Raw genomic sequence first — 12,376 nt, 5'->3', positions numbered from 1 at the left:
GTGTGTAGACATTGACACTGCAACATTGCATATACCATGGTTTGACATTGTGTTAGAGGTCACAACCACGGACTCTGTGGGGGATTGCAGCCTCACTGTGTGCATTAGAATGTGTCTGGTTCCTCACCTCCACCTTGTGGGCCAGTCCAGTTTGTGTACCAAAAAACCATGTCGTGTAGGTGTGACCCAGTGTATGTTCCACATGTTAAGACAACTGTCCTGTGATTCTGTTCGCATGGATGCATTGCCCCTTGTTGCAGTATGTCATGTCACTGTCATGTCATTACCTCAGTGCAGGTTGAGAATACTGCTACGCCAGCCTTCACAGTGAGTAGCAGTTCTGTTTTAATTCACATGATGCCATGTATGTTTAGCATTAGACATGACAATGTTGGGATGATGCATATGTGAATTATTGTGTAGCACCAGTGGAGTGCGGTCATTCACATGATTCTCTTGTCCCGTGCAATGGTAGTGTATCATTATGTGGCTTGAATCAAAATCACTTGCTGTAGAGTTATTTTCAACCTGCTTGTCATGTTTAGCATAGTGATGCAAAGTTGATAGAGCAAAAGACTGGCTACAGAGTGCCTTCATTGCATGTAGGTCATTAGCTTCCTCATCATATGTGATTCTTACAGCTGTTGTGGGTGATATCAAGTTTGCCTACATGGCCCTTACGGGTACACATGATCAAATACAGATATTATACTTTGCGTACGTAGCATTGCCATATGTTTTAATTTGTTTGTATGTTCCACATCATCAGAGACAGTGAATTAGTTTTTGGCCACATAGATCTCATTGCATGGTAGCTGACTTGTGAGCGTTACACAAGACTCAAATAGATGACAGACTGTCCTACTTTTTATGTGTCCATGTTACAGCATCGGATCTCATGTGATAGCATGATGAGTGATCTCTAATTGGCTACATTCGTTACACTTCACAGGTGTGACTGGTACAGTGTATCTCGTATTTGTAGTGTCAGTGACACGAGAAACTACTCCTAATGGTTATTTGCCTCTGTTTCAGGTCTCCCTCCCTGCAGTTCCCATCCTCTCCTTCCCTCGCCTGATCACCCTTTTGTGTCTGTCATTTGTACTCAGACCAAGGGGCTATTTGGAGGTGGAACCCTTTGAGCATCACACCACTCTGATGAAAGGTACGGCCAGTCCCTGGCAGGCTTGTAGCGAATCGTTCTGCTGCATTACAGGTGACATCATTCATAGACTTCTTTTGTCTTCTTGCCAATGCCAATGACCATGTATGTTTGATAATGCTTCATTGGCTCACAAGGTAAATCATCATGTTGTGCATGACTTGTGATTTCAAATGAATATTGTGCCTCCTTGATGTCAACGCACATGTCCTACTAATGTGCATGTATACTATATGGCATGAAGTAAGCTCATGCTTGTTATGTGTTTACGTGTACAGTGACTATATGCATGGTGTTGGTTAAGGCTAAAATACTATATTGTGTGTGGGTAGATGGCTGTGTAGCTGCTGGTTAGCTTGGAACACACTAGCTGTAGTCTACACCTGCTGACACTGTGTGTCCTGTGCCCCACTTGTCCCTAAGGGGCCTGATCCTGTGACCGCGATCTTTGGGGATTACTGTGCCATTTTATTTGCTGTGACCCTGAGTGAAGCAGACACTCCTGCATTCACATACACATGTCACTTTGAGGCTTGCCAATGCCCTTGTGGTATGTGCTTGTTTTGCTAGTTGTCACACCCTCCTGCCATCATGTCTTCACCCATTCCTGCTGCTGCTTACACAGCCACAATGCAGCGCACACTATCCAGGGCCACACACGCCTACAGGATACCCCTCCTTCCATACATTTGTAGAGCATGCTCCCTTACACATAGAGAACACCAGACAATCATCCTCCTGGTATCACGATGCCTCAAACTCAGCCATTACAGCTTCTATGCCTGTGTGTGCAACACATAGTGGCAAGACTATGCTGAGCCACATGACATTGTGTCTACGTACCACCAGGTCATGTGCCTTGTACAGCACACACACACCTTCCATAGGCACAATATTGTACAGTGTTACCTTGTCAACACCACAGCAGACAAAATTGGCTTCCTTACAGTCACGTGGCAGTACATGACCTGGTCACACCACTTCAACATAGCCGTCACAGTCAGTCAAGTAGCCACAGGGGACACACACCATGACCACGTCTCTTGGGTGTGGTGTGATTTGGACATTCTGGTGTAGATAATTGTCAGACGTGGGTAGTTGTTCTGGATGCGTTGCACCCATCACAGGAGTATAGTACTTGTAGCTCCATAGGGGGAGGTCACCTAATCAGGTGAGCCTGGGTAGAGTGCTACAGCCCATTGCCCACAGTCTGTCCTGCCACCCTTGTCCTGTGCGCCATTCATCACATCCACAGTACAGCATCATGCTGATGATAGTTCACATACCTGAGGACACAGATGTAGGTACTCCCTACGTGGACAACTAGTTTTGTCACACTGATCTATACACCTCAAAGTGACTCTCCTGGGCCTGGCTGTTATCGCAGTTTTGTGATCCAAACCCCCCTCCAGCATTTACTATCCCTCACAGGTGTGTCTTTCCATCCATGTATCTAGTTGTTAGGAATTTGTGACCGATGTGTGTCCTCACCCGGACTCAGATCCAAGTGTGTGGATGGCTGCAGTTTGTTGAATACCCTTGCATTTCATACATTTGCAGACACATATCATTTTATACTGTGGGTACAAGATAACTCACCAAATGCGTATGATGTTTAGAATATTTATTGGGTGATCTTGTGCAGGAAACATGAAGAGGTGCTGTACAGAAAGGGGGGGAATCCAAAGTTCACTGCTGAGATGAGATGCCTCACAAGTTTGAGTCAACAGAGTCCAGGCCACAGTGGTTGGCATCATTGGGCAGACTGTGACCAGCAAGTCCATGTGGGAGAGTCTCATAGGTGATGCTGTTGCACCCAAGGGCAATATGCCAGGTCAGGTGTCCTGGGAGTTGTGCATGGCCAACTGCCTCTCAACGTCTTAGCCGTGGATGACCCTTCTTCCTTGGGGGACCCTCACGTGCAGGCATGGATGATGCATGGGACGCTACGTCAGACAGTTCCTCCTCCTCCTCCTCCCTCCCTGTGGCTGGGGTTTCACTTTGCCTTGATGTAGCTGGCCTGGTGACACAGGGAGGGTGCTGCATGTTGGCAGCAATCTGACGTAGCGATTGGCTCATTTCCCGATGCACCGTCAAGAGCTGAGCCAGACTTGGTTCCACCTGTCCACCCGTTGGTCTTGCCTGGCTATTTGCTCTGCCTGCTGTTCTTTCACCTGGTTGCGGGCCTGCGCTAGCTGGCTTACCTCCCTGGTGTCCCGCCGGTATGCCTCCAGGATGTTAGTCAGTTCAGGCATACCGGGCCCTGCAGCTGACTGGCCAGAATCTCGCCTCTGCCTTGCGCCACTCCCACCACCCTAACCCACACGAGCACGGCCTGCGCTTGTGGGCACATCCGATCGACGGGCCCCCCGAGTGCTGGCAGGGTGGAGGTTGTCTGCCACCTCAGGGGCGCCCGACAAAGGGTGTCCCTCATTTTCAGACAGGCTCTCTGGTGGATCATGGGCAGGGCTCTGACCTGTCTGCTGGGATGTGGTGGGAATGGTTCCGGTGGTTGGCACAGATGTCGCTGGTACAGTTGCTGCAGGGGTTTGGGATCCAGAGGAGCTAGGTTGGTTGGGGTCATCCACAGTGCGTTGAGTGGCGTCGCTGTCGGTGGGGTCAGGGTCCTGCTGAGCCTGGGACTGGGATCCTTCTCCCCCCTGGTTGGGGGGGGTCTCCACACGTTGCCCTATGTGTGGGAGAGACAGGCACTGTTAATGCACTATCAATTGACATCTTAATTATTTAGCCATTATCACCATCACAGTTCCACAAGCTTTACATTGTTGTCATTGTTCAGTTGTGTATGTAGTGGTAGTAAATTGACATGTACTCTGGGGTATTTTTCTTCTTCCATTCTCTTGATAATGACTGACACAGCCATTGCTGTGTCTTGTCTTGCCGGCACAACACATATACAGCAGTGCTCGGGTTCACGCAACATCCAGGATACGGTGTTAATCCTTATGTCTGCGTCAAGCATGCACAGAGTTTAGATGCAGCATGTCCATGTAAGAGACAGGGCATATTTTTTTTGATACATTCTTCTACTTTGGATAGGTGTTGCTGTTCCGTGATGGCCAACCAATGCCAACACCCCTGGACCTGTACACCGACTTCTAGATCATGGCTTTGGAACGTGGCACTTCTCCAAGACGCATCACCTTGTCAATACCCATGTCCATGTTGGTACTTAAGTGCATCCACAAGGTTCATGAGATGGGGCATGTGCATTGTGTGAGAGGCACAATGGACTGGAACATCTGCAATGTGCATGTAAAAGTTGTATGCGTATTCATATGAGTGAGTGTTTAGTTGTGGTACATGACAATTGGGACAGTGTTGCACTCCATTGCCTGTCCCCAGGGGATGAGTTTCTGTAAGGGGGCTGTATGACAGGCCATGCTAGTAGTTTGCGTGTGGTTTGCAAGCGTCCATCCTTCATGATTTGGCTGTCCCCTCATGTATCATGCTGGCATAATCGTGGTTGTGGGTTCCTGCACAGGTGACCATGTCCTGGTGTTTGTGTTTGCAATGATCACAGGAGGGACTTGTGCTGCCTACACCGGTGCCCATTGTGTACTACAGAGCTTTCCAAACTGTGTGTCCTGACACAGTACAGTGTCGCCTGCAAATGGTGGGTGTGTCGCAGGCACTTACTACATGACTGCTGGTAATTAGGAGACATCCCTAAACACTCTGCTCTATGGTCTTTATAAGGCCTGTGCAGTGCTCAAGTGCAACTGTGTGTGTGCCCAGGGAGCTGGGGTGAGGTGTCAGAGGGAGGAACACTGAGATGGGTACAGAGGGAGGAAGGGACACAGAGGGAGGGAGGGAGACAGAGGGAGGGAGACAGAGGGAGAGGGAGACAGGGATGGAGGAAGTCAGAGGGAGGGAGACAGAGGGAGAGGGAGACAGGGATGGAGGGAGTCAGAGGGAGGGAGGGAGACAAAGGAGGGAGACAGAGGGAGAGGGAGTCAGAGGGAGGGAGGGAGACAGAGGGAGGGAGGGAGGCAGAGGGAGGGAGACAGAGGGGGGAGACAGAGGGAGAGGGAGACAGGGATGGAGGGAGTCAGAGGGAAGGAGGGAGACAGAGGGAGGGAGACAGAGGGAGAAGGAGTCAGAGGGAGGGAGACAGAGGGAGGGAGACAGAGGTAGAGGGAGACAGGGATGGAGGGAGTCAGAGGGAGGGAGGGAGACAGAGGGAGGTAGTCAGAGGGAGGGAGGGAGACAGAGGGAGGGCAACAGAGGGATGGAGACAGGGATGGAGGGAGTCAGAGGGATGGAGGGAGACAGAGGGAGACGGAGACAGGGATGGAGACAGGTTGTTTTTGCTCACTCGCTTGCTACACTGCCTTACTGTGTCACAAAATGACGCATCTCCGGAAGGTGTGTCAGCAACATGAAATTGTTTAGAAGCTGTGGTCTACTATCTTGTGTGATATTTCCCTATCCCTGTGCATTGGGCATGGTGCTTGGGTGTGTCCCTGGGACATATGGGATGAGAGCAGCCTCCTACCCTCCACCTTCCACCCCTTGTGCCTCCCCCTTGCAACTAACCCCATTCTGTTGTGTCCTGCTGGGACTCATGGCCACCCACCCCATGCTGCTGGGCATTGTTGTAAGTCCACCCATGTAACATGTGTTTTTTGTACACTCACCAGACTCAACGGCTCCTTCAATTCCGTGTACTCCCACCGGTGGCAGCAGGGCCATGACTTTCTCCTCCCAGGGATGGTATACAGGAGGTCTGCGGGGACCACCACCTCCAGTGTAGTGTGCAGAGGCGTAGTCCTGGTCCATTTTCTTCTTGACCATCCTCCGCAGATCATACCACCTGGACTGGCATTCCGGCCTGGTACGCCTGATGGGTGCAACAGCATTGACCTTGTCTACGATCCTCTCCCACAGGCGTGTTTTTTCAGCCATGCTGGTCTGTCTGACCAATGCGCTAAACAGCTGTAGCTCAACTCTGATGACTTCATCTGTAAGGATCTCATTCTCCGGTTAGTGAACTTTGGATTCTTGGTTGTGGTCATGGTGTGGGGTGTATGTGATGGAGGGGGTGATGGTGTGTATGGATGAGGGTGTGTGGGTCTGATTGTGAAGGGGGTGGTGTGGGTGTAGATGAGATATGGTGTATGTGTGAAGGTGTGTGGCTGCAATTGTTTGTGAGATGGCTGTGTCTTCGCAAGAATGTGTATGTTGCAAAGGATGATGGGTTGTATGTGTGGACCCTTTTATTGGTCAATTTGTGGGTGTGGCTTAATTTGAATTGGTGGTGTGTGTTTTATATGTGGTGGGTGTTAGTGTTGACCTCTGTTTGCCTGTTTGCCTGTGACCAGGACATTGTTTCTCAATGGTCTGTACACAGGAGACATGTTAAGTGTGGTTGTGCGACTCGTTAGCAAAGTCCTTGTGCTGGTTTAGGTGTTGGCGTTATGTGTGCCTGTCGTACTTGTGCGTGCAATTGACTTGTACGGGCCGTTGGCGGGTGGGGGGGTTCGCGTAGGCTTGAGGGGGGGTGTGCGTGTCGTACTTGTGCGTGCGATTGACTTGTACGGGCCGTTGGCGGGTGGGGGGGTTCGTGTAGGCTTGATGGGGGGGTGTGCGTGTCATTCTTGTGTGTGCGATTGACTTGTACGGGCCGTTGGCGGGTGGGGGTTCGCGTAGGCTTGATGGGGGGTGTGCGTGTCGTACTTGTGCGTGCGATTGACTTGTATGGGCCGTTGGCTGGTGGGTGTGTTCGCGTAGGCTTGATGGGGGGGTGTGCGTGTCGTACTTGTGCGTGCGATTGACTTGTACGGGCCGTTGGCGGGTGGGGGGGTTCGTGTAGGCTTGATGGGGGGTGTGCGTGCGATTAACTTGTACGGGCCGTTGGCGGGTGGGGGGGTTCGCGTAGGCTTGATGGGGGGGTGTGTGTGTCGTACTGGTGCGTGCGATTGACTTGTACGGGCCGTTGGCGGGTGGGGGGTTCGCGTAGGCTTGATGGGGGGGTGTGCGTGTCGTACTTGTGCGTGCGATTGACTTGTACGGGCCGTTGGCGGGTGGGGGGGTTCGCGTAGGCTTGATGGGGGGGTGTGCCTGTCGTACTTGTGCGTGCGATTGACTTGTACGGGCCATTGGCGGGTGGGGGGGTTCGCGTAGGCTTGATGGGGTGTGTGCGTGTCATACTTGTGCGTGCGATTGACTTGTACGGGCCGTTGGCGGGTGGGGGGGTTCGCGTAGGCTTGATGGGGGGTGGGTGCGTGTCGTACTTGTGCGTGCGATTGACTTGTACGGGCCGTTGGCGGGTGGGGGGGGTTCGCGTAGGCTTGATGGGGGGGTGTGCGTGTCGTACTTGTGCGTGCGATTGACTTGTACGGGCCGTTGGCGGGTGGGGGGGTTGATGCCGCTTGCTGTGAGGCGAATGATCCCATACGAATCATTCTTCATGCGCGAATACTTTGGGCCGTACGAATCGCGGACAGGCTTTTCGTACAGGATCGTACTAGTGTGTTTGTACGGCATGTTTACAAATCGTACGGTAGGATTCCCGATGCTTATTCGTACGGGTCATCGACTGTGGTTCGTACGGTTCGCTGATATTTGTACGGCAATCGATGGAAATGGTTCGGAATTCGCATGTCAGACGGTAGTTTCCCATTCGTACGGATTCGGCTACGAATACGATTCGTACAGCGGATTATTTTACCGGATCGGAATCGGCCCCTCTGTGTATGTGTGGTGATACGGGCCTGTCCCCCCATAGGAATGCATGGGGGATATGTGTGCCCATAGTAATTCCTGGTATGAGAGGAGTGCAGGGCCGAGTTCAGTATGTATGAACTAGTGAGGATAAATGCTGCGCAATGGTGTGTGCAGATTTATTAGAAGCGCTTTCGAAACGCGGGCGCTCACGCAAAGAGGCTCTCAGGATGCGCACTGACAGTGCGTTCCCTGAGAGCAGCACTCTAGAGGGCAGAAAGGGTGTCTATGGACCCCCCAGATATCCCCTTGCAGACGGATACAGTCAATGACTGCACCCGCCTGCAAGGGGATCTCTAATCCCCTTCAAAAGTGTAGGCTGGTTGCCACCTGCACTGCAAAAACACGGAGCAGCTTCAAAGCATCCACTCTGTTTTTCACATGAATGCACTGCCCCCAGGGCAGAGAGAGTTTTCGGCTGTCCTGAGGGCAGCGCATTCATCATAATACGGCGCATTTCCCTTCATTGCACTGGGCGCACCTTTTAAAAGGTGTGCTCAATTCAATGATGGAAAATGAACCACATGTATAATGAGGCCCCAAATGTGAACCCCTGTCTTTATCTCTCTCTCTCATTTACAACAAGCATTTGCAATGCAACAGGTCTCGTATTTACGCGAGTTTGAGCTATTGGCATTGTAAATGACAATGCCTTTTATTTATTTTTTTGGTTTTTGAAACATATATAAAACGCATTGTTATTTACTATGCCAATAGCTTAAACTTGCGTAAATGCGAGACTTATTGCATTGCAAATGCTTATTTAGGACTTGTGCCCTAGATGCAGCACATTATCGCACTTGTGTCCAAAAATATTTATAACAACCATCCATACCTCTGGGAAAGAAAGCACACTTCAGAGCATAAAAACTGATATGAAAACATAACAGTGCTGCCTCTGCAGCACTGTGCAGTAACAGACACCAATGCTACTGTTGTATTTTTTATGCAATGGCAGACTTCTTAACCTTTGTATAGCTGCTGTGAGAGAGAGACTTACAAGCAGATGCCATTTGTTAAAAAATTTCTGCTTTAGCTTTATTGTACGAAGTGCTGGCTAGAGCTGGACTGCTGTTTACCTGACCTGAGCTCAGCTGAAATGCTTCGCTGTGCACATAAACTGTCCATACTAAGCAGACAAAAATGTGACTTCTGATTCTTTGAATTTTTACCATCTCATTAAACTGCAGCGTAGGAGGGGATTTCAGAGTGCAGGGGTTTCAGAGCGCAGTGCGGGTAAATAAGCAAATGTTACTGGTGCATCTTGGCTTCTCCGTCAAAAGGCTAGCGTTGCGGTGAAGACCTCGATTTCTTTTGATCTGTAGAAGCCTTTCTGAGGTGTCGGCTGTTTACCGTTAGCCGCTTCCTGCAGTTGTAGAGGCGCACTTAGCTCACTCTGTTGAACCAGAAAGAGAAAGTACAATTAAAGCTTACAGCAAAAGGAGAAAGATGGGAAAGAGGACGCAGTAGGTCCTAACGTTTCAGAAACGCTCTATTTATCATAAAACGTTTTGATATTTGCATAAACACTTTTAAAGGCCATAATCTTTCAAGCAAAATTCCGCTGTCTTGAAGTCATTATGGTACACATCACGTGACAAGGTCCGAGACAGAATTCCTGTGTCTGGAAACCTTTATGGAACGTGTCACATGACAGGGGTACGTCCTTTACAACGGAACTTTTACAACGAAGTACCGTTACGACGCAGGTTTAACAACGAAAGTCATTACAACGACTTTCGCTGGAGGATGCTCTAGGATAGGTAATAGTTTAATTTACTATCCAACACCTTCCCTAATATCCACGGGGACTGGAGTTGGAATAGTAAATTAAACTATTCACTATCCAGCGCCCCCCAACGCAAGTCGTTGTAACGACTTGCGTTGTAATACCTGCGTCGTAACGGTACGCATTGTAAAAGCACACGTTGTACCGTCATACATCCCACATGACAAGTGGTGGGAGGGACGAAGACTGAAGCACCATACACGAGGGCGCAAGATGAAACAGAGTGCAGGTGGGGAAGCGAGATGAGCAAATGACCAAACTGCCTGTTCTCCACTTACGCGATACTCAGCAAACTGGATCTTTTAAATGCACTGCACGCGGGCACGTTCATGTGCGTGGCTGATGCGGGGAGCTGCTACAGCGTGCTGCAAGTGGGCTACTCAGGGACCATCTGAGGGCTCAAGGTTGTGTGAAAAATAATCAGGAAAGGCTGCAGACTGCTTTCTTGGGAGAGAGTTGAAGCAGCAACGGGGCGGGTGGGGAAGCGAGATAAAGGTGGGTGTTTTAGAAGTGGTGATACGAATACTGAGCTCCACACAAACTTGTCAGAGTGCAGTCTGCAAATAAAACAAGAGTAGTGGGAAGGGGTGCAATGACTCAAATGCTCGGCAGCACTCCATGGAAGCCTGTCGGATCGCAGGCTGCATTGTAACAAAAGTCATCAAATAACAAGCTGTCACCAATGGGCGAATGCAGCCGTGTATTTATTTTTGCATCGCACTTTCACTTTAACAATAGCAGCTAAAGTGAAAGCGCAATACAAAAATAAACCCGTGGCTGCCTTCGCCAAAGCCAAATGAAAAAAAATTAAGTGCTTACAGACTAATTGAAGGAGACCATGTCACGCAGCAAGCAAAAGATCCAGTCCGGATGGGCCGTCCGAGAAGGAGTCACAGCGGTTACAAAAAAGCCTCATTTGCAACGGGAAGCCCGCATTTAGGATAAACGGTGACGCACGCCAATCAGAATAATGGGCGGAGCTTAAACTCCACTTCCAAAATATCCCGATTACAAGAAGCCTCATATAGTGCCCAGCGCATGCGCGCTGCAACACAGGTCTGCGAGACCTAAAAAGGGTCCCTGGTTTGTCTTATATATTTGGTGTAGGAAGAACAAAACTGACACAGAGATAGAAGACCCATCTCAGGGCCTTCTGAACCCAGCTATCAAGCCAAAAATGCATTTCTTTGGAGAATGCCACACCTCAAACAACCCATTGAAGCTACACCCCTGTGTGCTGGTCAATGGTTAAGACCCTCTTTTGTAGCCTATCCTCAGTGCTTGCTCCTCCTCTGATCTATTTTCTGATTTCTTCAACGATTTTTTTTCACGGTTGGCTCAGATCTAAAACAACTTTATTTGTTAAAAACAAATGCATGATACAATAATTATTTGCAATGATGCAAATTCTCCATCTCCCGGTAAACATTGCGTCTTTTTCCACCTTTAAATTCCAGACGATTTAACCTGGCAACATTTTTTGGGGAGGATACAGACTTTATCACATCTGGTAATTTATCGAATGTGATAACGCCTGCACGGATCTATGACAGAATATCGACAGACAAAATATCGACCTACAGAAACATCGACGCTGGAATATCGAAGGCAAGTATATCGACATCCTATCTACAACATGGTAAGTACAAAAATATCGAAACAAAAATATTGATGTTAAAAATATCGTAATTAAAAATATCGTTTTATATCTGTTAAAATATAATGTGTAAAATAAAGTAAATAATACTTATAAATAAAATAAACATTGTTTAGTAATGTTTAAAATTAATAAATAATATATATATAATAATATAACATTAATTAAACACATATGTAAAATATATATTATATATTTACTTAATAATACTTTTTAATATTTGCTTTAATTACTTATAAATTATTTAAAAATACTATAAATTACAAATAGATCTCCACACATAACATAATTACATAAAAAAGTAAATAATTATTTTTAATAAATTAAAAAAATTAAATATACTTTTAATATTTTTTAAAATGAATAACATAATACATTATCTAAATTAATTCTAAATAATAAACAAAACTACTATTCAAAGTCCCAAAAAAACTACAGTATTAAAAACATTGGATAGCGTAAAACGTAAAATTACTATTCCCACTCCAGAAAATGCAAAATTAGGGAAAACATTGTATAGCATAGAGATAAAAATTACTATTACCACTCCAGTGAGTGCAACAGTAGGGAAAGCGCTGGATAGCGTAGGGGTAAAAATTACTATTCCAAATCCAGAGAGTGAAACAGTAGGGAAAGCGCTGGATAGCGTAGGAGTAAAAATTACTATTCCCATTCCAGAGAGTGCAACAGTAGGGAAAGCGTTGGATAGCGTAGGGGTAAAAATTACTATTCCAACTCCAGTGAATGCAACAGTAGGGAAGGCGTTGGATAGCGTAGGGGTAAAAATGACTGTTCCAACTCCAGAGAGTAAAACAGTAGGGAAAGCGCTGGGTAGCGTAGGGGTAAAAATTACTATTCCAACTCTAGAGAGTGAAACAGAAGGGAAAGCGTTGGATAGCGTAGGGGTAAAAATTACTATTCAAACTCCAGAGAGTGAAACAGTAGGGAAAGCGCTGGATAGCGTAGGGGTAAAAATTACTATTCCAACTCCAGAGAGTGAAACAGTAGGGAAAGCGCTGGA

Source organism: Lissotriton helveticus, chromosome 3_2, assembly GCF_964261635.1.
Source record: "Lissotriton helveticus chromosome 3_2, aLisHel1.1, whole genome shotgun sequence".
NCBI lineage: Eukaryota > Metazoa > Chordata > Amphibia > Caudata > Salamandridae > Lissotriton > Lissotriton helveticus.
This window is presented reverse-complemented; position numbering follows the sequence as displayed.